The 25,053-nt window shown below is 42.6% G+C and overlaps 1 protein-coding gene across 2 annotated transcripts in view; it reads right to left on the bottom strand.

Annotated features, from left to right (window-relative positions):
- Positions 1 to 25,053, bottom strand: part of wnt5b (wingless-type MMTV integration site family, member 5b) — an 89,723-nt gene that overhangs the window by 29,059 nt on the left and 35,611 nt on the right. The window lies entirely within an intron of this gene.

Genomic DNA, 25,053 nt, shown 5'->3' with positions numbered 1-25,053 from the left:
AAAATGTCAGACTTGCATCCAACTAAAAATTGTATGCTCTGAGTGACTTATTTTTTGGTATGAGTCTGAATTTGACGACTAATCTCCGCTACAGCCATCACGCCTAACTAAAAACAAAAACATTTGGCTACCTCGTATGTGCTTATTTTCAAAAGGGTGAACTCTTAAAAAGAAGGAAAGCTGGGAGTGAGAGACTGGTAGAAAATGTGCCTAAAGGGACTGTGTCTGCCCCCTCCCCCATCCATCCCTCCCTCCATCCCTTCCCTCCCTCTCCTTCCACGAGCAGAGCCAGAGAAAGGAGACCAGTATAACTACCTTTGTTAATTTACCCCACAAACAGCCAGGATTATTCAAAACGAGCACTAACATCCAGACAGATTATAAGATGTTGCTTTATGCAAAATCAAAGAAACCTTCTATTGCTCTAGGGGTTTTCAGTTTGTTTCCTTCATTCCTTAAGGGATAAAGTCCAACTTTAATGCTCTTTTTACCCGTTTATGATCCTCCACCCCTGGCAGGACTACCTAGAACAGTGTAATAGAAAACCAACGACAGAGCACATGAAAAGGTTTGATCACTTTGTTATTTAACACAATGTAGGTCCTTACAGGATCATGGGCTGTGGGTATTTTTGTAAAGGATGCTGATGGAGATAAATGTCAGTGAATATTCTTGAGAGTACTTCAAATTGAAGTGATTTCTATCTCTTACCCTTTATTGATGGAAGCAAATCAGGGTTTGTCTCACGGTTTCTCTTTTCCCACATTAAAAACCAACACATTCAAACTCATGTTGCTCTCACCAGTGCAGAGTGAGGAGGCAGGGGTATCTCTTTTATTTTATTACCCCTCTCTTCATCCTTTAACCCCTTCATCTTCTTGCTGGATTAAAAAAATACCCCCTAATCCATTTTCAGACATGCTTGGAATAAGAAGCAATTGATTATTTTCCTTTTCTCTCTGCTGACTCTTGGGTTACGACGAGCAGAATGCGCCTCTTTGTTGCTGTTTTTGTTTTTCTCTGTCCTCCCATCACACACAAACACACAGATTTAGGCTGTACACACATGCACACGCGCACACTGACGCCAGTGTGCGCACGTTTTTTGATGAAATGCAATGACCTGCTAGAAAATGAATATACAGATGTGCGTCCTGCTGAAAAAGCTGTGTGTTTGACAATAAGATGTACTGTATATGATGTGTTTGTAATGGAAAAAAAATGCAGAATCCCAAATTAAATTGTTTTATATTCTTACGGTTAAAGCAATTAAAGATATTTATATAATGAACAAAAGAGCTAGTGTGTGGGTGTTTATTGTTTTCGTGTCTTTTCTTTCAGCAGTCAGACTTATTTAATCTGATATTTTATGTTAATTCGTTCCTCTTAATAGCGTCCCACACTTTCAGCACTTGTCCTCCATCCGTCCACTTTTGTTTATCAAAAGAGGGGGTGTTGTTTTATTATTTATGAGGAGACTCAAAATGGATGCTTGCTGTCTTGATTTGGCTGCAGTGGCTGTGTAATTAATTATCACTATGGCGTTTATTATAGCGAACTGTTCCACCCTGCTGATTGTTTTAATCACCAACGTCTCCTTTATTAAAAAGAAATCTTGCGCTGAACTTCGATGGAGTTGCAGATGCATGAGCAAGGATCTAAAAAGTTAGTTAAGGGTGCATGTTCCCTCTTTCTGCTCTCCATCAGGACGTGTCCCATATAAGAAGTGACACGCCAAACACACACACACAGATACACACTCACTGGGCAGTCAGGGGCCATTGTACGTCTTTAGAAGTTAGCAAGGCAGGTTTCAGAGTACTTTTCCCTCTTGTTCAGTCACGCATACCAGATCCCAGACCAGGCAGGAGGACCCACACACACACTCCCTTCTCTTCTTGTTCCCCCCTTACCACCAGCACACACACTCTTCCTTTGAGCATTCCACACCATCATTCAAAGCATTTAAGCATTCCCTCCCTCCTGACTCTGTCTGTGGGGATTTGGGGATAAAGGCCAGCAGGAGGGATCATCGTTGACCACAGGGAAAGGGGAAAGAAAAGAAACAGAATGTTGTTTTCAAGTTTTTCTGGATCTGGCTTCTCTAACCAGTGAGACATTCTGTCCTGCAGTGCTACAAAGAGTGTCTAAATCTCTTTTTCCAGCCACTAGAAAACACAGTTTATCACCATTACGTGAAAAAAGTTAAGAGCTAGCTTTCTGCGGGTACTTCAGTGACATTTGGCACTAATACTAGAAGAATAATCTGTAGCTGGAGTTCATTCATTGAAGCAGCAGCGAGGTGGGAGGGACACTGTAAACTGGTTGTTTCTTATAGTTTGACATGTGGTGAGCAGACTTTCAGCCAGCTGAGCCAGGAGACGAGCCTGCACCACCACTGCTACTGAATGGCTGCAGGAGGAAACCGACACTCACAAAGATACAATCAGCTGCATTCAAATGATAATGTGATACTTTATTAATCCCCACTGGGAGAATCTCTCTTTGTGTCAGCTATCCTCCTCAAAGGGGTCAGAGGTCAGGCTTGGCTCCAGGGCACCACTGCTGGAGCTACTGGAGTTTGTCCTGTTCAAGGACACATCAGCAGACTTCAGGCTTGACTGTGAGTCCTGTGAAAAGTGCCTTTTTTGTTTTATGTTAAAGAATGAACGATGAGTGAGGAGAAAGTAAAGTTTCAGTCTAAATCAAGCCCCTATAATTCGAGTCTGAAAATGAAGCCAACACAAAGTGAAAAAAATTGCAGTTCCACCCTCATCCGCTGGGGGCTGGTGTCAGAGGCGAGCAAATCCTCATCGACTCCCATGTTAAAAATACCAATTTCACAGCAGAAATAAACATGTGTACAGCCTGGTACCAAAACATGTTTTTTGTTTAATAGATCTAGTTTACACTCATGACAACTCTGAGGGGGGTGATTTTTTTTGTCACTCTTCTGTTTAAGTGTATTAAAAGCCTAAAATTCTGTATAATTAATGAGCGCCAGACCCACGTGACCACAGAGCTAGCTCTGGGGAAAGGCCTCAGTCTGAGCCCCGGCCTCGCCTGAAAACTGTTAGTTGTAGCGTTTGTGCGTTCTTTTTGGATATTATTTGTGCAATTGTTGGACAAAATGACTTGCTGTGGCATTAATTGCACTAATAGAGTGTCCAAGGAGTCTCCATTTCATTTTTTTCGGTAAGTAAAATTATATTTATGTATTTTAGGTCACTGCCGAGCTGAGCTTAGATTTTAACATGTACTGTTTAACCATGAAATTTAAATGTAATAGGGTAAAACCCAGTGCATTTAACATAATGCTGCACTTTAGAAAATGGGTTGAAATATAACATGTTGGTGGAGCTGGGTTCCGACTATCGGTATGGTCCCCTCCCCTCAGCTGCAGCTCTGCGCATCTCCGATCGCAGCGGCGCTGGTCTGCTGCGCGGCTGCCGGCTTGCGGAGCTCTCGGGAGACCTCTGTGTTCCACCCGGTTTTACCCAGCGGTCAGCCCGGCGTATCTCTGACTCAGAAGCTCTGGTGTTGTGCACAGTTAACTCCGGTTGTAGCTAAGTAGCTACCTCCGTTAGCTTAGCTCCCACCTCAGCGTTAGCTTTGGGTTAGCTTGTAGCTACATCGCTTCAGTTCGACAGGTGTCGTCATTTGATCCCAGCCTCACAGCCCCACCCTCAGCTCCACCTCTCTTCCCTTTTTTGGAATTGTCTAGGTTTGACGGAACCTGTGACACGGTCAAGACGGCGGTGGTGGCCACCTCCCATTTTGGTTCAAAAACTTATAATTGGAGCCTATGGACACACATTGTCCAGTATATATGTCGATGGTCTAAATGTGTACTTTTGAGTGAGTATAGGCAGATTCTTCAGCATATCGCTTCCAAGGTGTGTGTATACGTTGTTGAGAAAGAACAGTGGTGCTGCGTCATGTTTAATCAAGTAACTTGTAATAAAAAGGGACAACAGCCTCCACGCTGTAGCAGAAAATATTAAACACTTCCATATTTTCTCTGAAATAGTTCCTCTTTCTTTCCTGTAACTCTTGGGCCATTCCCATCTGTACCAGGTCGGCCCGGGCCGGGTAGCGTAGGTTGTTTACATATCTGGGTGGCCTGGTATTTTTCCGGGCCAACCAAGGCTCATTCTCAGCCCTCTTCTCGAGGGGGTCTGCTTCAGGCCGACCAGGGCCAACACCCACTGCTGACAGCAAATGCACACCTTCCATTAGAGCAAGCCTCTGATTGGTGGGTAGAATCAGCCCACATGGGCTTAAGACAAGGATGTGTGGAATCAACCGGGCCAGGCTGGGGCCGACTGGGGCTACCCGGCCCGGGCCGACCCGGTATAGATGGGAATGGCCCATCTGTGAGTGAAACCAGCTCTCTACAGACATTGTTGGGTTTTTACTCCACACGGATGAGTTATGCCTCCAAATGTTTAAATCTGGAGTAGCCTACTTTTGAGAGTTTGAGATAAAGATGATTACCACAACATAGATAATAACTCACTAAAGACAAATAAACAGGTGGAAAATGGTGCAATCCTCAGGTGATTTACTTTCCAGCTTCAATCAGTAGCACTACAAACGACACCTGAGTGGACACATCCATTTCTACAGGCACTAGAATGCAGCCTCCTTATATTAACATGAACAAGAACCAAAATTCAGAAAATAAAGATAGAAGTTTACAGAAGTAAAACAGACCTGTTCCCCACCTTCTAGTGCCCTGTTTATTAAAGGTGTGGAACACACATTTAATCAATATATTTGCAGTGTTCTTTAGTAGAAATTAATGCTGTGTACATTGTACTCTGGGGAAACAAAGCTCTGGTGGACAATTTACAGGAACTAGAAGTGAGCCAGATCAGAGCTGAGCTTAAGACAACAGAATTTGGAGTCTTATTTCCTGGTATTTGGACATCTTGCCTCTGATTGGCTAACAGCAATGTGACTCTACCACTGGCTGTTTTGCAACACTGATGTTTTATCTCCACAAATAACACAAGCCTGGAGGAGTTCTGCTGTGTGGTAGAGTTGCTAATGCTAACTGTTAGCTTCTACTAGCAGATGTTCTCTGCTGTGTCGTGGATGCTAAACCAACAACAGCCTAGTTGGGTGAGTCCATGAATGTCCGTGAAATTTAAAGAAACATTTTGATACAAAGAAAGCGCTGATTTTCGAACAGGGGGAAACTCTATTTTAGGTTTTGTGTGAAAATAAGTCCAGGACTACAAATGCACTTCATGAAAGTGACGTAATCTAATCAGTCACAGAGAAACAGAAGGAAAATGGCTGCAAGTTCAACAAACTTCAAATCCTTCCCACAGGAAGAAAAAACCACCATAGATCTGGCCATTTGGTAAGTAGAAGCTATGCCAGGCGAGAGGAGATTCTGTGGAGACGTTACACATGCGATGTGCCGATGTAGTCACGCTGATTATGAACTTTTACAAGGCGATAAATCTCTAAAGTACGTGACTGGCGTGGTCGATACACCCATCATTACTTTTCATTTAAATTGCAGTACACCATTTGTGCGATCCAGGGCGTGACAAAGCGGATTAGAAAATAATGTTTTTAGCCCTGTTGACTTGAATTCTTTTTTTCGTTCTTCCGGGGACCCGTGAGCCGCCTAGAAAGGGAGGAGACTTTGGCTCCCCATTGACCCTTTGCACGTGACGTCACGCCACTCATGTGGCCGCCCCCTTTGCCATGATGGATGGCAAAAAGACCGTTTACACCCGTAGAAACTCCAGTGAAGCTAGTCAAAACAAGCCAGCTTGTAGCCTTTTATCGCTTTTATTTAGTTGATTTGACAGTAAAATGGTTTTAGCTTGCTGCGTGGTTGGCTGCACTAAGAGACAAGGACGTAAACTCAACTCGTTTTTTCTTTTTAATAACTTTGATGGAGACTGAGGACAGAGATGAACTGCAACGATCAATCAATCAAGCGGACTAGCAGGCCTCAGATTTGCAGCAAACATGTTTTTACCGGGTAAGATTAACGTTAATTTATATCACGAGGAAGACGGGGACAGGGATAAATGTGATGTGTTTATACTAGTTATTGACAATCCTGATGGATGGGTATTTCACCACGGAGGCTGCTCTCCGTCCACTGTAGTGTAAAGCGAGACAATTAATAACAATATTAAAGCTCCGATGTATGATTACGTGTGATAAAATTACGTTATTTATTTATATGAGCGTCGGCGTTCAGAGATCTTCTCATTCCGGTGTGAGAGCAGCAGCTGAACCCGGTAACACCACCAGCAACAGAAGCTGGTAGGGATCCGGACTTTTTAAAAATCAGCTTTGGTGTAAAGTGAAACGCTGTTTACAACATAAAGTTATAAATCCAGAGGGGTGAATTTAGGCAAAGTCAGCAACATGTTTACATCGGTGAACAGCTGCAGAGAGAACGTAAGCTAACGTTGGTAAGCTAGTTAGCATACCGCTCTCTCTGAGCCCCGGCTAGATGCGCTACTTCTTCTGATAACTGAACTGGGCATGAACTAGTGGAAGGAATGCTGGAGGAGTTTTGTTTTTGTTTTGATCGCTAAAACAATTTCAGGCTCTACTTTTCCCTTTGTTTAGTAATCGTGTCGCTTACTGTTTACATGCTTTTGCCGTCTACCATGGTGGACCCACGTGATTAGGTGATGTCAGTGCAAAGGGTCAAAGCCATAGTATGATGATGTCATCAGCAGGCGCAGGACTCCCGAGCACCAGAAAACTACAATCGACACAATTGCATTCTCTCACTGGAATTAACTGAAGGACCATCAAAGTCTGAGGAGTCATGCTGAGGTTGTAAGAGTCTGTGAAAAGGGCACAACGACATCATTAATGGAAGTGTCTAAATATAGACGTTGGCCCTATAAAAAGGTTAATTGTTTTTTTAAATGTTATTTATAAAAATCCCAATCCAGCATACAGAATAAAAACATTCATGGTGCATAAATGTTCAGTAAAAATATTTTATTCTGTCACATATTTAAGCCCCAGCAGATTTTCTGATTTTCTATCGCTGTCATGTTCTGTGCCTTTTTTGCCCCCAGCTCCCTCCTGGTTTCCCTCATGTTCTCCATTCTTCCTACCTTTTGGTTTAGTGTTTCAGTTCTCCTGTCTCCTTTAGTGTGTGTGTTTCCTTTCCCCACTTAGATCATTTATTTTCTTCTTTTTAGATCGCCCTGTCTTTGTTTCTGTTATGTTTTTAGTTTACTTTGGTTTTTTCAGTAGCTTTGGTTTTCAGGATTAGATTTGGGTTTTTCCTCTGCTTATTTCTGCTTCTCCTTAGGCCCTGTCCACACGTAGCCGGGGATCTGCCAAAACGTAGATATTTTTCTACGTTTTGGCCTGTCATCCACACGAAAACAGAGTTTTTTCACACGAAAACGGATCTTTTTAAAAACTCCGGCCAAAGTGAAGATCTGCGTTTTCTCCGTTTTGGGTGTCGGCGTGTGGACGGACATAACCGGAGTTTTAAGGTCCGCATCGTCACTTTCCGCGACAAAAAAAATGCTGACATCACGTGTGCGACCTGTGTTTACACTAGCCGACAGCATGGATGCCCTCAGAGCTGCGCTCGCTTTATCAATTGTCCAAGCACTTTTTGCTTGTTTGTTTTTGCAAGCGGAATTACTGCTCCTTGCGGAAGACCACAGACGAAGGACGAGGTTAAGAACGGGGGAAGTACTGCCGCCTACAGGTCTGGCATGTCCTTAACAACGTATTTATCCGGGTACGTGTGGACAGAGTTTTGTTTTAAAACGAGGTGGTGTGGATGCAAGTTTTTGGAGGGGTGGATATTCGTTTTCAAAAAACCCCGGCTACGTGTGGACTAGGCCTTAGTTTATTGTTTTCACCTGTGCCCAATTCCCACACACCTGCCCCTCGTCTCCTATCACCCAGCGTCTGTATATATACCCTGCCTGTGTCTCTCTGTGTTGTCGGTCCATTGATGTTGTCAGCGTTGTTTTTGTCACCCTCTAGTTTCTCAGGTTCTTTGTGCCATTTGGATTTTGCTTACTCTCCTTAATAAAAGGATTTTTTTTTTATTACAACCTCTCCTGCCTCAAGTCGTTTTGGGTTTCAGCATTTTGGGTCCGACCTCCTCCTACCCTATCGTGACCATCACGAGTCATTTCTCACGTAAAACTGTTGGATATTTTGCCTTTTCTTGAATTCATCAGAATATTTTGACATCATCCCTTATGAGTTTTAATTTCCGTCTTATGTTTAATGATGACCCATCTTCCCCATCTCTAATGGATGTTTGCTTTACGCTTCCCGAGGCAACCTTATGACAGAAACGTCATGTGGGTTTGGAAGAACCCTTCACACTGTTCAGTTTGACGGCTTTGTGCTTTTACATGGAGCTGCTGTGGCTAACGTGTAGAAATGTTCCGCACACGACAGAACAGGATGTGTGAAAACTCCTTTAATGAGGAGATTTCAGCCACATCCTCTTTCTAGCTAAGTAAGGAAAAGTGTTTTTGGCTTTTAGCCGTGCAAAATGAATCTATTCCTGCAAAATCAGCTGGTAACAAAGTTGTTCTGCCTCAGTTTGTTAACAAGATTTACATGAAAGTAAAACTTTACTTCCTTGTGCTGATTACAGCTGAAGCATCCTGACACAGGGACACTTTGTGAACTTTGCACCTCGAACAGTCACAACCATTGCTCCGTTGGCAGCTTGGATTGCAGCCTCATGGAAATATCCTAAACCTTAAATAGATCTTCTTTTATTTATTTATCCCTCTGCACCTGTCTTTCCTGATGTTGGGTGACTGACAGTCTCCACCACAGCCTAGTTCAAAACCCTGCAGCATTTGAATTAGACAAAGACCCACATTTCTGGGGTATATATGCCACTAACTAAGCCTTCTAATGTCAAGAGCTGCCTTTTGAGCTTGAACTTTGATTTGTGAGAGTGTTCGTTCAGCTCGCAAGCTGTAAAAGTTGAACTGTGACTTGTCACGTTGTGCTGAACCATGTTTCCTGTCAGGGAGAGAGGAACAGCATTCTGTGTGTGAGTGTGTTTTACTGCCATCATTAAAGGAATAGTTCACCATTAAAAGGGGAACTGGGGTTCTTCACAACAGAGCAGCGCAGATATTAGCAGCAGAGTGTTACTGCCCTCCCCCACATGCACGCAGTCACAGCAGCTCTCCGTCTGCTTCTTGTTTCTGTCTTTTCTGCCCTGCTGTTTTATTTCTTCACCTCCATCTATGTAGCTTTAACCCTTGTTTTCCCATTTTCTCTTCCACAAATCCTCTTTCTTCCAGTTTATTTCTTTCTTTTTCTACTCCTTCATCCTATTCCTGGGAAAATATCCCTCATCTTTATTTTCTGACAACTATTTCTTCTTTCTCCGTCACCAGCCCTCCACCCGCTGTTCCTCCTTCCTCATTTTTGTGGCACCTGGTGTTAAGGTGTCGCTGAAGTACAGTAGATGGCTCTTTGAAGTCCCAGGGGCCCTTGGGGGCTGTGTGTGTACGTGTGCATCAGAAAGGTTTTTTTTTCTTCGCTTCCAGACAAGAACATTTGTCTTTTGACTCGGGGTTCTCCAGTGAACTTTGTGTGCATTTTAATTTCTGCTTTCTTGGATCATTCAGTGCAGATAATCAGTGAATTAATTAATCTTTTAAAGTTTATTTCTTTTTTGCTGCAGCTTTCCACATTTTTTGTAACATCTTATTGGAAGTCTTTGCTGTGAGAATGAATGCGTTTCCTCATGAATCAGGTCATTACTCTGGTATGTGCTTGTATTTTTATTTCACATTTAGGTGATTGAGGTGTGATATTAAACCACTTTTTAAGGATAAACTACCAGAATCCAAGATTTAGTTTTAACACAGCAGTCGGTAGTGGGGATTTGAACATGGCTTACATCCAAACACACTAAAAACGTTTTATTACTCTGTCAAGTTTACATACACTGAGTAAAACCTGGTGTGTTAGCAGAGAGTCCCTCCAATCACACACTTAACTAATGGATTATGTCAGATTTCTTATTCAAACTTTGGCATTGACTCAACCTAGTTTTCCCTTTAAGCAGAAAAGTTCATGAACCCTGAAGTTGACTGGCAGCCAGTGAAGCTGGAGGAGAAGCGGGGTGATGTGGGTGTGTTTGGAGGACTTGGTCAGAAGCCGAGCACAGGCATTCTGAACCACCTGTAGACGGTTCAGGGAGGTTCTGCTCAGACACGTGAAAAGAGAGTTACAGTAGTCTAAGCGAGAGGAGATGAAGGTGTGGATAACTGTCTCAAGTTCAGAGCGAGACAGAATGGGACTCAGCTTAGCAATGTTCCTGAGATGGAAGAAGGAAGAGCGAACAAGAGAACTGACATGAGAATCCAGGGTGAGAGCTGGGTCAAAGGTCACGCCAAGATTCCTGATGGAAGGTTTGGTGTGAGAAGCAAGCTGACCAAGAGAGTCTCTGACTTTGGGAACCAGCTTGTCTGGGGCACAGATAAGGATCTCAGTCTTATCTTCATTCAGCTGAAGAAAGCTTCCAGCCATCCAGGTTTTGATGGAGTCTAAGCAGGTGTGTAACAGCTGCAGCTTAGACATCTCATGGCTTAAAGGAGATGTACAGTTGGATGTCATCTGCATAAAGATGGTAGGAGATTCCTTTCAATGAGCTCAGGATGTGCTGCAGAGGAAGCAGATAGAGGACGATGAGTAGAGGCCCCAGCACAGAACCTTGTGGGACACCATGGGTAAGGAAAGTGGAGGAGGACAGAAAATTAGAGACGGCCACAGAAAAGGAGCACTCAGAAAGATAAGAGGAGAACCACTCCAGAGCAGATCCTGATAGGCCTACTCAGCCTCTCCAGTAGGTGATGGTCAACAGTGTCAAAGGCTGCAGTCAGGTCCAGCAGGACCAGAACAAAACAGTCCCCTGAAAAGTCTGATATTGAATCCAGTGCATGACATGCATTCCTTCAGTGATGTTCATTTTGTTCATCTTTTTTTGTGACAAAACAGGATTTATTTTTTACATATTTTGACAACTTTGGTGTATAATGACTTAGCATTTTTAACTTTTTGGTGGTCTGCAGGTTAATTTTTTCTGGTAATCCTTCACTCTACAGGATAAAATCAACCTGCAACCAAGTCTCAACCTGTAGAGTTAATACTCTTCAGATATGTAGCCAAATATATTCATATTGGGATTTAATAATCTAAAGCAAGCTGACAAACTAAAACGTCTGAGCACGTTAACCCCCTGGGTTTGGGGCTGGCAGGGCCAAGACGAGCGGGGGAGTACGGAGAATAGGAAAGAGCACTTCTGTCAGAATCCGACCTACAGAGAGGAAAAACAGGAGGGACGAGATGTCATAGAAAAAACTGACAGAAAACCAGGAAAAGTGTTGAAGAAAGAGAAAAAATTAACAGAAGAAGAAACAGAGAAAAAACTGAAGTAGCAGATGAGGAAAGGGAGAGAGGAATTTGTGAGTCACTGTTTAACTGTAGGCTGCAAGAAGTCAGCTAGCCGTGTTAAAATACCATCTGAGCACACACACCCATACTCCCACCTCCTCCCAAAGAAAAACTTTAACAATAGCTGGCTAAACACACACACGCACACACACAAGGTTGGTAATCAAACGGAACTGTTTCAGTTTTAAAACAATTTAAGAGCAGGAAGTTTGCAGCCACTTATCATGAAAACAATGAAAGAGTGATTGGAGTGACACGCGAGGCTGGAAAGAGAAAGAAAACTGGGAGTCGTTGGCGTTGAGGTGATAACGTATCCCATGTTTCCTGAAAATATCTCCCAATGGGACGATATTTAAAGAAAACAAAAGTGGCCTCAGCACAGAGCCTTGGGGGACCCCTCAATGGAATGAAGTAGAGGATGGCGTACAGTATCAGCATCGTTCTGAAGCTACGCTTGCAGAGATACAATCAGAACCAATCCAGTGCGGAGCTAATTATGCCCACCAACTGCTCAAGCTGAGCTAATAGGACTGTAAGATTGACAGTTACAAAGGCCACATTTAACATTTTTACATTATGTTTTAAAATTTCTTGTATTTGTCTCAACAGTTTATGATATGTCCTGGCCAATGCTGGCACAAGTATGAGCTAAACGTTGTTTGGAATTTCTTTTTCAGTTATCCTGTTTGCCTCTAAACCATCAGATCCAACAGATTGGAACAGATATTACTGCATTAAGTCTTTCATTTGCAGAAACAGGATACTGCTTCATTTACACTCAAAATGTGTGTCTGTTTGCTGAATTTTTCATAAACAGCTGGACAATTACGACTGGAGACTGAGAATTATGCAACACATGATGCAGACTTCTGCTCCATTTCTCCAAACACCAGAGAACTGCTGGAAAGAGAAGGACGGAGAGAAACAGAGAGAGTGGGATGACATGAGCGTTCTCTTCAGTATTCTTTGTCTCAGTGTGAAACCACGTGCATCCCGACAGAAATGTGACAGATAACTGTGACGCCAAAAACCACCAGGCCTGCGCACATTCTAATTTGTCAGGTGAGACGGTTTTTTGGTAGCGTGGGAGGTGTGTGGCGTGTTTGTGTGTGCTCGTCCTCCCTTGCACACGTGATTGAAGGTGTCTGTGTAATGCATGCACATCCAAGTCTGCGCGTCTGCCTCTTCCTTCCTGTCAGCGAAGCTTGTCAGTCAAGCATCAATAAAGAGAAACTTTTTATTCCCTCTTCATTTTGTTAAAAAATGTCACGCTGTCCTTAAACAAGGGAAATCGGTAAGAAAAAAAAGGAAACAGAAAAAGCAGCAGCAGCAGTGAAGTCGGGTTTAACGTGTTTGACAGGAAACTCTAAGCATCAGGGTAGATTTCACCTGGTGAACTTTTAGATAGATGCTGAAGCATTTAGATGCCAGAGAAGCTTGAATTAGTGTGGGAGTGGCTTCATCGGCCACACATTTCATTCATGGTGTTTATTTCTTAGGTCTTCAAGTCTAAGTCTCTGGGTGATGTCATATTGTGTTTTCTTCTGGCCGGCTCTGGGTCCTGCGCCTGTCGATGATGTCACACTATGACTGGCTGGATATGCGACTTCAGGAAGTTACATTACATTCGAAAACCTTTAGGCAGTAGGAAACATGAATTTAATAAGAAAACTGCTGAACTCTTTCCAAATTCTAAGTGAAATAGCAGAATTGAAAAAGGGATGCAATACATTTTGACCAAGTGGTATTGCCGTAGTATGATGACGTCAATGGCAGGCGCAGGACCCTGAGCAGATCCAGAATCTACGGTGCCAGAATACTACAATTAGCATTGCATTCTCTCAATGGAATCAACTGGAGGACCATCAAAGTCTGAGGAGTCACGCCGAGATCTCATGCTTTCTGCTCCACAGATAACGTTCACTGTAATGTTTTTTTTAAGCTAGCAACATTCACGGCGATGGTAAGCTACCCTGAAATGTAAGAAGTGCCCCCTACCGCCAGAAAACTACTCTGCCACTTTCATGCCCTGAATTCTTGCATGTTTTTATAGTCAAATCAGAATGATCTGGGGTTGCTCGTCTTGAAAATTGCCGTTTTGTGGGTATATTTTAGAAGAAGTATCTCAGGAGGTTGAGCAGAAATCAGAGGGTTGTAGAATCAATCCCGGGTCTCAGCAGGGAATGCTGCTAATGTGTTCTTGGGCAAGCCAACCCACCTTGCCTGCTGGTGGTGGTCGGAGGGACCGGTGGTGCCTGTGCTTTGCAGCCTCACTTTTGTCAGTGCGCCCCAGGACAGCTATGGCCACAAAGTAGCTCATCACCACCAGGGTGTGAATGCGTGTGCATTGATGAATGACTGTTGTTAAAGTTAAAGTCCCATCAGTTGTCACACACACTAATGTGTGTGCGAAATTTGTTCTCCGCATTTGACCCATCCCCTGTGGGAGCGGTGAGCTGCAGACACAGCCGCGCTCGGGAACCATTTGGTGGTTTATCCCCCCAATCCAACCCCTTAATGCTGAGTGTCAAGCAGGGAGGCATCGGGTCCCATTTTTTCAAAGTCTTTGGTTTGGTATGACCCGACCAGGAATTGAACCCTGATCTCCTAGTCTCAGGGCGGACACTCTCTACCACCAGGCCAGTGGTTCCCAAACTTATTTAGCCACGCACCCCCTTCTATGTCCCGACCATGTCGACGCACCCCTCAGCCCCCACATCAGGGCATGGCTATATATATATATATATATATATATATATATATATATACCTACTTGTGCGTAATCAAATGTCTATAGGGGAAAAGATGGAAAAGATATAGCCATGAGGTTCACTTTAGCCTCAGACCGACTTATTGCTGTTTTATGGTGTGGCTGAATCTGCGATCCGCTGCCACGCGGACTGGATTAACAAATGCTGCAGTAACACGAGTTGTAGTCAGGTTTGGAGTCACTGGCTGGAGCGGACCTGACTTTAATACATCATCCCAAAATAGAAGCTAATAACTTAATTTGACCTGGAATGAAAAATGTTGTTTTAAAACCTCTTAAAAGTTTTTATCACAGAGGAGGCAGCGCTCATTTCTGCCTTCAGTCTAACGGCGCGCTGGAATTTGCGCAGCGTGCACGCTTATTGAATCTGTGTGTGTGTGCGCGGCACAGCTCCATGAGCCGCTCAAGTCACCGCGTCTCGTTATTGGCGCTATTTAAACCAATGTTGTAAAATTACTTCTGCCCAGCCCAGATGTGCTCACTTGTGCACCCGTGAGCTGTGGTTCCGCTGGAACGTGTCTGACCTCTGACAGACGCACTCTGAACTTCAGATCTTCAGCGCGCTGTTAATAGCCTGAATGGGAATCATTTCTTGATTTATTTTGTTACATCCACAATGTTCTGTGTGTGAGGTTTACAATGTCAGAACACCTGCATGAGACAGGTGTTAATTACAATCTGCCAGAATGACTCACCACCTTCAGATTTCTCCAACACCGTTAAAAATGATACGGAACATATCGGTGTGCGCAGACCAGAGTGCTGAATCTCGGCGCATTGTTATTATGAAGCTAGGGCACATGTGGAGGACACACACGCGTGCAAAAATATACTTGTTTTCAATTACATTTATTGGGCCCACTTACTTTTTCTTAGGCCCACCCACAAATGAGTTTCTACGCTAATGGTGACATATGACAGACTTCTCTGAGCTCCGCAGCCATTACACTTTTCACCTCGCACACCCCCTAGCGGCAGCTCGCGCACCACACTTTGGGAATCCCTGCACTAGGCCACTGAGCTGGCACTTGTGTTGTAAAGAGTCATCACCAACGTCCTGCAAAGACTCCCCTTGTTCTGGTGGATTTGTAAGACATAGCAGAGAAGTAACACCCCCTCATTCATGTATCTATATGCAAAATATTTAATGAGTCCAAAAAACATAGAAGGTCCAGGACAACGTAGAAGTCACAGCCGTGGTGGTCTTTTCTTCACAACCGCCAAACTTTAGCTTCCTGAAACATTTTTGGAGATCCTAAAAAACCAAGTGATGTCCTAAATGCCCATTCCAACATTGTTAAATACAGCTGGAATGAAAAAAAGGAAAGATTTATTGCAGCGTTGCAGAATAGAACGGAACAAAATAGACGTTATTGATCCCACTGTGGGGAAATTCACTTGTTACAGCAGCACCAACACTTTTTGAAGAAATATAATAACAAAGGTACATGCATATACATATAGGCAGTAAGCTTGTATTGTAACCTTCAACCACTAAAACCACAAATAAACATGAAAAACTTGGGTTCCAGAACTATGCAGCATACTGTAAGGGACACAGACGTACGATGTAAATCTGGTATTGCACTAGTATTGAACACAAACTGAATATTGCACTGATGTTCTTGTGTACCAGGATAATGCCAGTACCAGTTAAACTGTGGCATTAGACACTCTTACTGCAGAGGGGATGAATGACCTACGGTGGCGTTTTACTCCTGGGATGTCTCAGTCTGCCTCTGAAGGAGCTGTCCATGGTTTGATAGTAGTTTGATGAAACTGGAGTTGCTGTTCCTTGTTCTTCTTAATACAAAGATAGTTTAAAATGTTGCCCCTAAAGTTGCCTTCATAGATGAATTCACAATGATAAAAGAAAGAAGATGTTCCATAATTTGTTCATTCAGATCTGAATAAAGAGAAGTGATCACTTCCTGTTAAATCTAATCAACCCAGGAAGTGGAGATTGAAACCACGAGGAAACCCCAACCCAGCAGTTATTTAATATTCAGTTTATAACAGCATTATAGAGACAGAGAAGAACTCTTATCACTCAGTAATTGAATTTCGGTCAATTTGCATGTTGAGTGAATTTAACTGAAAGTGCTTCAGCCCTAGAAGGTAGCTGCTGATATTCAGCATGGCTGTTCAGAGTTTGACAAAAAAGCTTTGATTTATTGTTGGTTTCTTGTTGTATTTACTTGCATCGGTACAGTTTTTTAGGTAAACTGACCAAGAAAGTGAAGAAAAGCTGTGAGAGTTTGTGAATGTGCGTTTCAAAGTGCTAATCAGCTCACTAATTACTGATAATACCAAAACATGCATACCTGAATGAAGTGGTCTTTTTTTCTCAACTTGGCCGGATCTTACAGAAAACACATGAAGGTAAATTGTATGATGGTAAAATTAATAAATAAATGAGCATGTCAGTGCCGTGGTGTGCAATTAGCGCCACAAAATCAGCTCTATATTCAGACAGTTACATTTCAGAGGATAAACAGAGTTAGAACGAGACATTTGCTGTATGAGATGATCAGCGTGCTTGTGCAAAACAGAAGTTTGAAATCAGACAAATAGAAAACAAGAGTGAGAATAAGATGTGAGAGCAGGAGTGAGAGAAAATAAACTCAGTCCTGAATACAAAGAGGAGCTGCAAGTGTGTGTGTGTGTGTGTGTGTGTGTGTGTGTGTGTGTGTGTGTGTGTGTGTGTGTGTGTGTGTGTGTGTGTGTTTGTGTGTGTCAGGTGTGCATTTCCCATCCCCAAGGTCCTTCTCGCTGTCTTCTCCCATTGATTACTCCATATTGATCTAGCCTGACACACACACACACACACACACACACACACACACACACACACACACACACACACACACACACACACACACACACACACACACACACACACACACACACACACACACACACACACACACACACACACGCCTGTTTGCTCGTGAGAGTTGGGTGTCTGGCAGGAAAAGCACTGAGCATGTATAAAACAGACTGTCAGGGAAAAACTCAAGTCTTGTTCAAACCTCATAAATCTCATTCTTCTGGAAACTGTTTGACTTTTTCTTCAAATTCCTTACGGAGCACCAAACGTTTGAGAAATTAGCAGGAAATCTGAGTAAAAAAGGCTGCTGGACAGTGAAAAAGTTGCTTATTATTTTTCATTTATTTATTTATTTGTCAGATATGAGCTGTTGTTATCATGGCTGTGCTAGGCCTAGCCGTTAGCATGTCAGTTCTGCAAATTCATACTCAGAGAAAATACTTAAACGGCCAAAATATTTTAAATACTGTGATGCTAATGCTGCTTGCACACAAGTTGTTTTGTTTTGTTCAAATCGCCACAGAATTTGACGACTTCCTGCTATTGTTTCCTGTTTTCCAAGATCTCTTTATTTCAGCTTTTAGGGCATAAAATAGTTTCATCACAAGACAAGCAACCAATCACTGTCAAACCGTCCTTTCCTCCAGTCAGTGCCTAAAGGCACAAAAGCAGCAGTTTTGGGACCTGAAGGGTCAGCTGAGCTGACCCTGGGGCTGGCTGGGAAAAGGCAGGTAAGCTGAATTAATAATGGCGTTCCTCTTGTAATTTGAACATATATCTCTCTCAGCCAGGTCAAGGTGCCCTTGTGCAAAATATCTCACCTCCAGCTGCTCTTGGACTGTGGCAGAGGAGCTTATTTATCCAGGGCAGCTCCCCGGGTGACTGTGAGGAAGCGTGTGAAGGTGAAGCAGGCTGAGGCTGATAAAAAGTGTCCTTGTTTTGTCTGTGCTAAAAAAAAAGGGGCAGGTGGAGGAGAAATGTGAAACAGCACGTCCCAACTCCTCTAATGAGAAGACTTTACCTGTCGAGAGCAGATTGATGCGTGGTGGGAGACGGGTGAAAGGCATCTTTTACATATCAATATGTGAACTCACAGTCACATGGACCATACTCAACATTTCAATGCACCCTTCATCCCAGGCTGTATGCTAAACTCCCATTTCTTCCTCTTTATGTGTGACTCAGAATAAATCTATTGATCTCACCCTTTAGTTTTCTGCACACACATACACACACACACACTCATACAGTACGTGCACAGTCACACAAACACCTGCTCCCACACACACACTCACAGCCTTCTGCTGCTGAGATGGCTCCGAGCTGTCAAAACACCCCTGCCTTCTCTGCCTCTTTCACAAAAGCAGCTTGACTGTGCTTGTCTATGCAGGTTCGCAGAGACAGCTGTCTGTCCACCCTCACGCTTTCCTTCCTCTCTTCACCTCCTCCTCTTCATTTTCCAGCTCTCTCTCTCTACACGAGGATACAAATAAAAAACAGAGCTGAGCAGGATCCATCTGACAAGATGACAATAAAATTATCCAGCAAAGCAAAAGCGTAAAAAATGGGCCTAAACCAAGATCCAAACAGGAATAAACGGAGTCGGAAGTCAGTTTGATTCGTGAATGAGTTCATAGTTCAGACTTGCCTTTAAAATAAAGTTTAAAAAGTGCATTTATAATTATTCATCTTTTCACAATAAAATCCTGAAACGACGCAAGAACTGAAAAACCTTGAATGTGTCTCGTGCCTAATTTTTACATTTTCACAAGGACTAAACTTTCTGTCAACATTGATCTACGGCAAACGTTCATAAATGTTGATAAATCACTTCGAACTAATGATCTGTATTTGTACAGCGCCTTCTTAGGGTTCTACGACCGCCCAAGGCACTTCACACACACCTTCACACGCGGGTGGAGGACGTAGCTACGGCTGTCCTCGGACGCACTCAGAGGCGAGGCGGTCAAACGCAGGCACCACCGGTCCCTCCGACCACCACCAGCAGGCAAGGTGGGTTACGTGCCTTGCTCAAGGACACAACAGCAGCATTCTCTGGCGGGAGCCAGGATCGAACCTACAACCTTCCGAGCTACTGCTGCCCCAACGCCTGCAGGAATGTAGAAGTTATATTTTTATGACCAATCCTTTCCCCTGGTCTTAGTATTAATTTATAATCAGATAACTACAATAATTACAGCATGCTCAATTAGAAACTCTCCTTTGATTGTTGATTTTGATGCAGTGGCGTTCACTTCCTTGCATCATTCCACCTGATAAAATAACTTCATTAGACTACCGACACTCGTTTATTGCCTCTGGCTCCAGCTGTGATCGACTTTTATTCGATCTAAAGGTAATTTCACCAGATCAGGTTTGTAAACGTTATCTCCGTAGGTGTACGCAGTTCCCCTGCTGGGCCATTCTAATGCAGCTCTAGTCACATACATGCAGACGATAATTCATATATTTTATTGTGAATGAAAATAGTTTTTGTTTAGAGTCAAAACCTGATGGGAGTGATTTATTTGTAAGAGGTTATAATAAGCTACGGCTCAGAAGCTAACTGGATTGAGGCTATGCATATCCTCTCTCCATAATTTATAAAATCACCACATTCACGTCTGGTTATAAACAACAGAAAACAAGATTTTATGTCCGTAATCCTTTTTTGGAGAATTATTGAGATTTGAACAACAGATTTTAAACATGGCTGCTTACTTTTGATCATGAATCCTGTTAAAGTTACTGTAATCCTCTGGTTCTCTATACATCCACACAATCAGACTCCCACACGTGTGTGTGTGTGTGTGTGTGTGTGTGTGTGTGTGTGTGTTTGGCCTGCAGGGTTCACACAACAGGGAGGAATCAACCATATGGCAGACATGAAGACGGAGCCAAATCTGGCTTGTACACATGGTCTGTGGCCGTGTTTCTCCAAGCGTGTGTGTGTGTGTGTGTGTGTGTGTGCATGTGTTTGTGTGTGTGTTTTAGCTGAAGGCAGCTTGCACTTAAATATATATCAGGGGTAGTGGAAGCCTTAAGGTGAAAGCTGTGTGGTTTTCTCTGGAAGGGGGTCGAATGAATGGATGAAAACTCCATTTCATTCCCTGCTACTGTTACTGTGCCCTTCAGCAAGGCAATTAAGCTGCTGCTGCTGCATAGAACATCACTGTGAATAGAGCAGCAGTGGTGACGAGCCAAGATGTTAAACACAAGTCTCCTAAATTTAAATTATTTAAAATTTAGGGCAGTTATGAACGTTTTGGATGATTCCCTCACAAAGAGCAAACACACTCAGGTCTACCAAGGCCAGTGCTTTAGTCTGGTCTTTAACTTGGACAGAACACGAATACTAGCCGTTTTTGTGTTTGGTGTCTTCTTGTACGACCCCTCAGAGTCAGCCGTCCTCTACATCTCCAGCTTCCTTCTTCAGCAGTAAAACAGAACCGAACGATGACACAATGAGCTGAACAGACACCTGATAACATCACAGACTGCAGTTCCACCTGAAAATCCAGCAGCTTCACAACTTTTTCTAATACACAGATGCGGATTATTGATTTTAACATGATCATTTTGAAAACTACCACGAAAAGTATCTGAGAACATCTGTTCAAAAACACATAAACAGAAACAAAATTACGATTGCACAACACGGCCTGTACGGACTTCTACATGAAATATAGTGTACTATCTATGTTTACGCATGTAAAGTGTTGAAATCCTCCCGGTGAAGCTTATCTATGTGACATGCATGTCTGGGTCAATATTTGCTGCCTGCAGGAGAACCAGGATGTAATTCAATTGTACGAGCGTGCATGCATGCATGTTGTGTATCATTTTAGCTGCCAGCATGTGCAGAGTGCATGTGAGTGGGAGACTCTTGGCGGTTTCGTTAGAGCATGGAAATTATTTATTCACGTTTCCCCTTACATAAAATCCTTTATGTCTTGCATGCATGCTCTGCCGGATACTCTTTGCTTACATGTGTAGCTGCTTTACTTTTCCTTTCTATACCGTCTTTATCATGCTCCGTTCCTTGCTCCATTGCTTATTCGACCTCTTCCCAAAAAAAAAAAAGTGATGAAAATCCTGTGAGTGTGTGTGTGTGTGTCTGTGGGGTGGTTTTGAAAAATGCACATATTCTATAAGAGGGAGGAGGAAACAGAGCGTAGTGAAAAGAAAAATACAGCCTCTGTTGTGTCAGTTGACTTGACATCTGATCTTGCCGAGTAAGGTAAAGAAGAAAGTGCTAAAATACACCGCGTGGGGGGTTTCTGTGTGTGTGTGTGTGTATTTTGAGGTCTGTGCCCTCCTTTCTATGTGGGTGGTGAGAGGAGGCAGTAAGGGAATAGGGTGTGTGTGTGAGTGCATTTAGTTTAAGTGTCTGCATGCCAGCATGTCTGTGTGTGGTGGGCAGGAAGAAAAGATGGGGAGGAAAAGAGCAAAGGAGCTGATGGATGGCAGGAAGATAAGAGGAAACGAGACAAAAACACTCAAAACAAGCAGGAGTTTTAAAAGTGATGGATACAAAAATGACACGATATCATTCTTATTCCCACTTACGTTCTTCACCATGGTGTAAATGTTATATAAATTATGTAAGTTATGAATGAATGTTGCATCAAAAATCTTCCTTTCTACTGGTCTCAAGTGAATTTCTGACAAATAGACCAGCTTGATCACCCAAATATATGCATTCACACACCCACACACGTGCATACATTAGGTTTGATTGAGTCTCTCCAGATTTCATCTACCAGCATCAGAACTTGACAGGAAAGTGTGTTGCTGAAGAAAATCCATCAATATTTTCTACAGTAACTCATGCAAATGCCAGATGGATGAGCCAGACAGAGCGGAGACGAGCATTGTAATAAAAAAATAAAAGTTGTGACGCTTGGGAAGAGTTCAGAAGCAGAGAGGAAGTAGAGCCAACTTTGTTTATTCGAACAAAAGTTAATAGATGGCTCAGGCACCCAGGAGTCAAAGTAGACAATGACTCATAAAATGTGGACAAACAACCAGCTGGCGTGAGGTAAAGATAACAAATGCAAGCTGCAAAATAACTATCAGGAAAACGTTGGTTCCTAGATAACGCTGGTGTCCTTGATGGTCACCATCCTGCATGTTTACATGTTTTCCTGCCCCTGCACATGTTCAGCGTCTTCAGCATTTCCTGAGAATCAGGTGCGTTGAAGCCATAACAGATCCTAGACCTTAAAGGACCACCACAGTTATATGTCAGCCTTACAAGGTGTTTCCCTTGTTATCCTGCAGACCAGAGCAGCATTCATTTATCCAATGCTTGGTCTTATGAAGGAGTGGTGTGCTATAGGCATTTGTCATGATCTTCATGTGGAGAATCAGGGATACATTTCAATGAAGGGGTGAAGCTAATCAGTTGTACAGAAGAGGATTTGGCCCACTGAAAAGGAAAAAAAGAAAAGAAAGATAATTTTGATTTTTGTTCTCAGAATTCAGACTTATTAAAGTTAGAATTCTTAGAAAAAAGGCAGATTTCTGAGATTAAAGTCGGAGTTCTGAGATTAAAGTCGGAATTCTGAGATTAAAGTCAGAATTCTGAGATTAAAGTCAGAATTCTGAGATTAAAGACAGAGTTCTGAGATTAAAGTTGGAGTTCTGAGATTAAAGACAGAGTTCTGAGATTAAAGTCAGAATTCTGAGATTAAAGTCAGAATTCTGAGATTAAAGACAGATTTCTGAGATTAAAGTAAGAGTTCTGAGACTAAAGTAAGAGTTCTGAGATTAAAGTCAGAGATCTGAGATTAAAGTCAGAATTCTGAGATTAAAGTCAGAATTCTGAGATTAAAGTCAGAGATCTGAGATTAAAGTCAGAATTCTGAGATTAAAGACAAAGTTCTGAGATTAAAGACAGAGTTCTGGGATTAAAGACAGATTTCTGAGATTAAAGTCGGAGTTCTGAGACTAAAGTAAGATTTCTGAGACTAAAGTCAGAGACCTGAGATTAAAGTCAGAGACCTGAGATTAAAGTAAGAATTCTGAGATTAAAGACAGAGTTCTGAGATTAAAAACAGAGTTCTGAGACTAAAGTAAGAGTTCTTAGACTAAAGACAGAGTTCTGAGATTAAAGACAGAATTGTCTTTCTTTACTGTTTTTCTTTTCAGTGGCCCTCATCCTTTTCCGTACAGTTGAGTTAGCACTTTCTAGGCTTTTAGGTAATGGCTGTGCACCTTCTGCCTTTTTAGTGGAACATGAATGTTGTCTCACAAGAGAACATGTTGTACAGGCCATTTAGCATCAATGCATCAGCTAAATCCACCAGGAGTTGTTCAATCTTTCTAATCAACTGCTATTAAAACCAGGTTGGAATTAGACCAACAGAATAAACAGCCAGCAGGAAAATACAAAGAGCTGTTTCTGTGCACTCTGTAATCCACATGGTAAAATGTTTTACTGAGAAAACAGTGACCATGTAAACAAATGTCTCTAGCAAAATTGACAGAATTAAGTATTTCTTTGAACTATGAGGAACATTTTTTATAACGAGTTGGTTTTTGTGGGTGAAAGTCACCGGCTTTGTTGGCTTGAAGCTGCAGTTTGAGAGGGTTTCCTTTATTGCTTGAAACGCTCTTCACATACCAATGGCAACCAATAAATTAAAGAGGTCCTTCAGAAACCAGTTTTTACTTATTTTTGAAAATAATCAGTTACTCTGAGTTTAACATGCAGGCTGAACATAAAATAGTCTCCTACACCTATCTCCTGCATTAGCTTCTGGTAGAAAACAGACTGTCAAACTCTAGGATTTGAAAAGCCAGACGGATCTACATCACACTGTCACATAACATTCATGGACTCACCCATCTTGGCTCGCCACTGAAGGCTGCTGTTTGTTTAACCTCCAGGAAAAAGCAGAGTAGTACATGCTAACTGTTAGCATTAGCAACTCCACCACACAGCAGAACTCCTTCAGGTGTGTGTGATTTGTGGAGATAAAACATCAAATGTTGCAAACAATCAGTGGTAGAGTGGTTTTGCTGTTAGCCAGTTGGAGGGGAGATGTACAAATATCAGGAAATAAAACCCTGGAAAAACCTCATCCACTCATTGTGAATGTCTCGTTCCTAATAATTAGATCATAACTCATCCATCAAACTCTCTTCTGGCTGCACCGCTCCGCCCCCTGCATGTACCCCTCTATGTACACGAGACGAATGTTCTCAGCTCGGAGCAGCTGAACAGGAAGTGAAGCTAGAGCTGGGCTAGCTATTTTAGCGAGCAAACTAAATTGATATTTTGTTATGTAGCCTTAGAAGAATTAGCAGAGAGGGTTTCTGTTGTAAAAAAGTCCAGTCCTCCCCTCTGGCTCTCCAATCTAGGTCCCATTGGCTTCTCCATCTTGAACTTTCAGAGGGGACAGAGTCCAGTGAACTCAGGCCAGCACTGCACTATGAGGAGTCTACCACACACCTGGAGGCTAGCAGCTGCTAGGTGTGTTGCTTTTAGGAAATCTAGCAGAAAAGGTGCCAACATTTGATCGAAAATTACGGTTGACAGTATCCTTTGCGTCCCATTAGAGTTTGTGACTCTAGAGAGGAGCCTGAAGAAAGGGCTTGGACATTTGAATGCTTTTTTAATAACAATAATTATTGTTATTTTATATAACTTGGCTTTTTCCAGAAAAATCTACTCCATTATATGATTAATTCTCACTGATTCTTCAAACAAAGATGGCTCCGACTGCTGTCTGAGGGAAAATCAACGTTAGTGAAGCCAGTTTAAGGCGGACAATAGAGGAAAACCTACCTGATGTGTACCTAGTCCACAGTTTCCACTGCTTCCCCTAAAGAGGACCTAAAGAGTCAAAGCAAGCCCATAGGATAGAGAAGAGAACTGATCTATAAGCTAGATAAAAGTATGTTAATACAGCTGCAGAACATCCTGTCGCCTTGTTCTGCTGGCACTGACACTGGGCGTCAATTAAAGCGGAGACACACATGC

Source organism: Nothobranchius furzeri, chromosome 1 (assembly GCF_043380555.1).
Source record: "Nothobranchius furzeri strain GRZ-AD chromosome 1, NfurGRZ-RIMD1, whole genome shotgun sequence".
NCBI lineage: Eukaryota > Metazoa > Chordata > Actinopteri > Cyprinodontiformes > Nothobranchiidae > Nothobranchius > Nothobranchius furzeri.
This window is presented reverse-complemented; position numbering and strand designations above follow the sequence as displayed.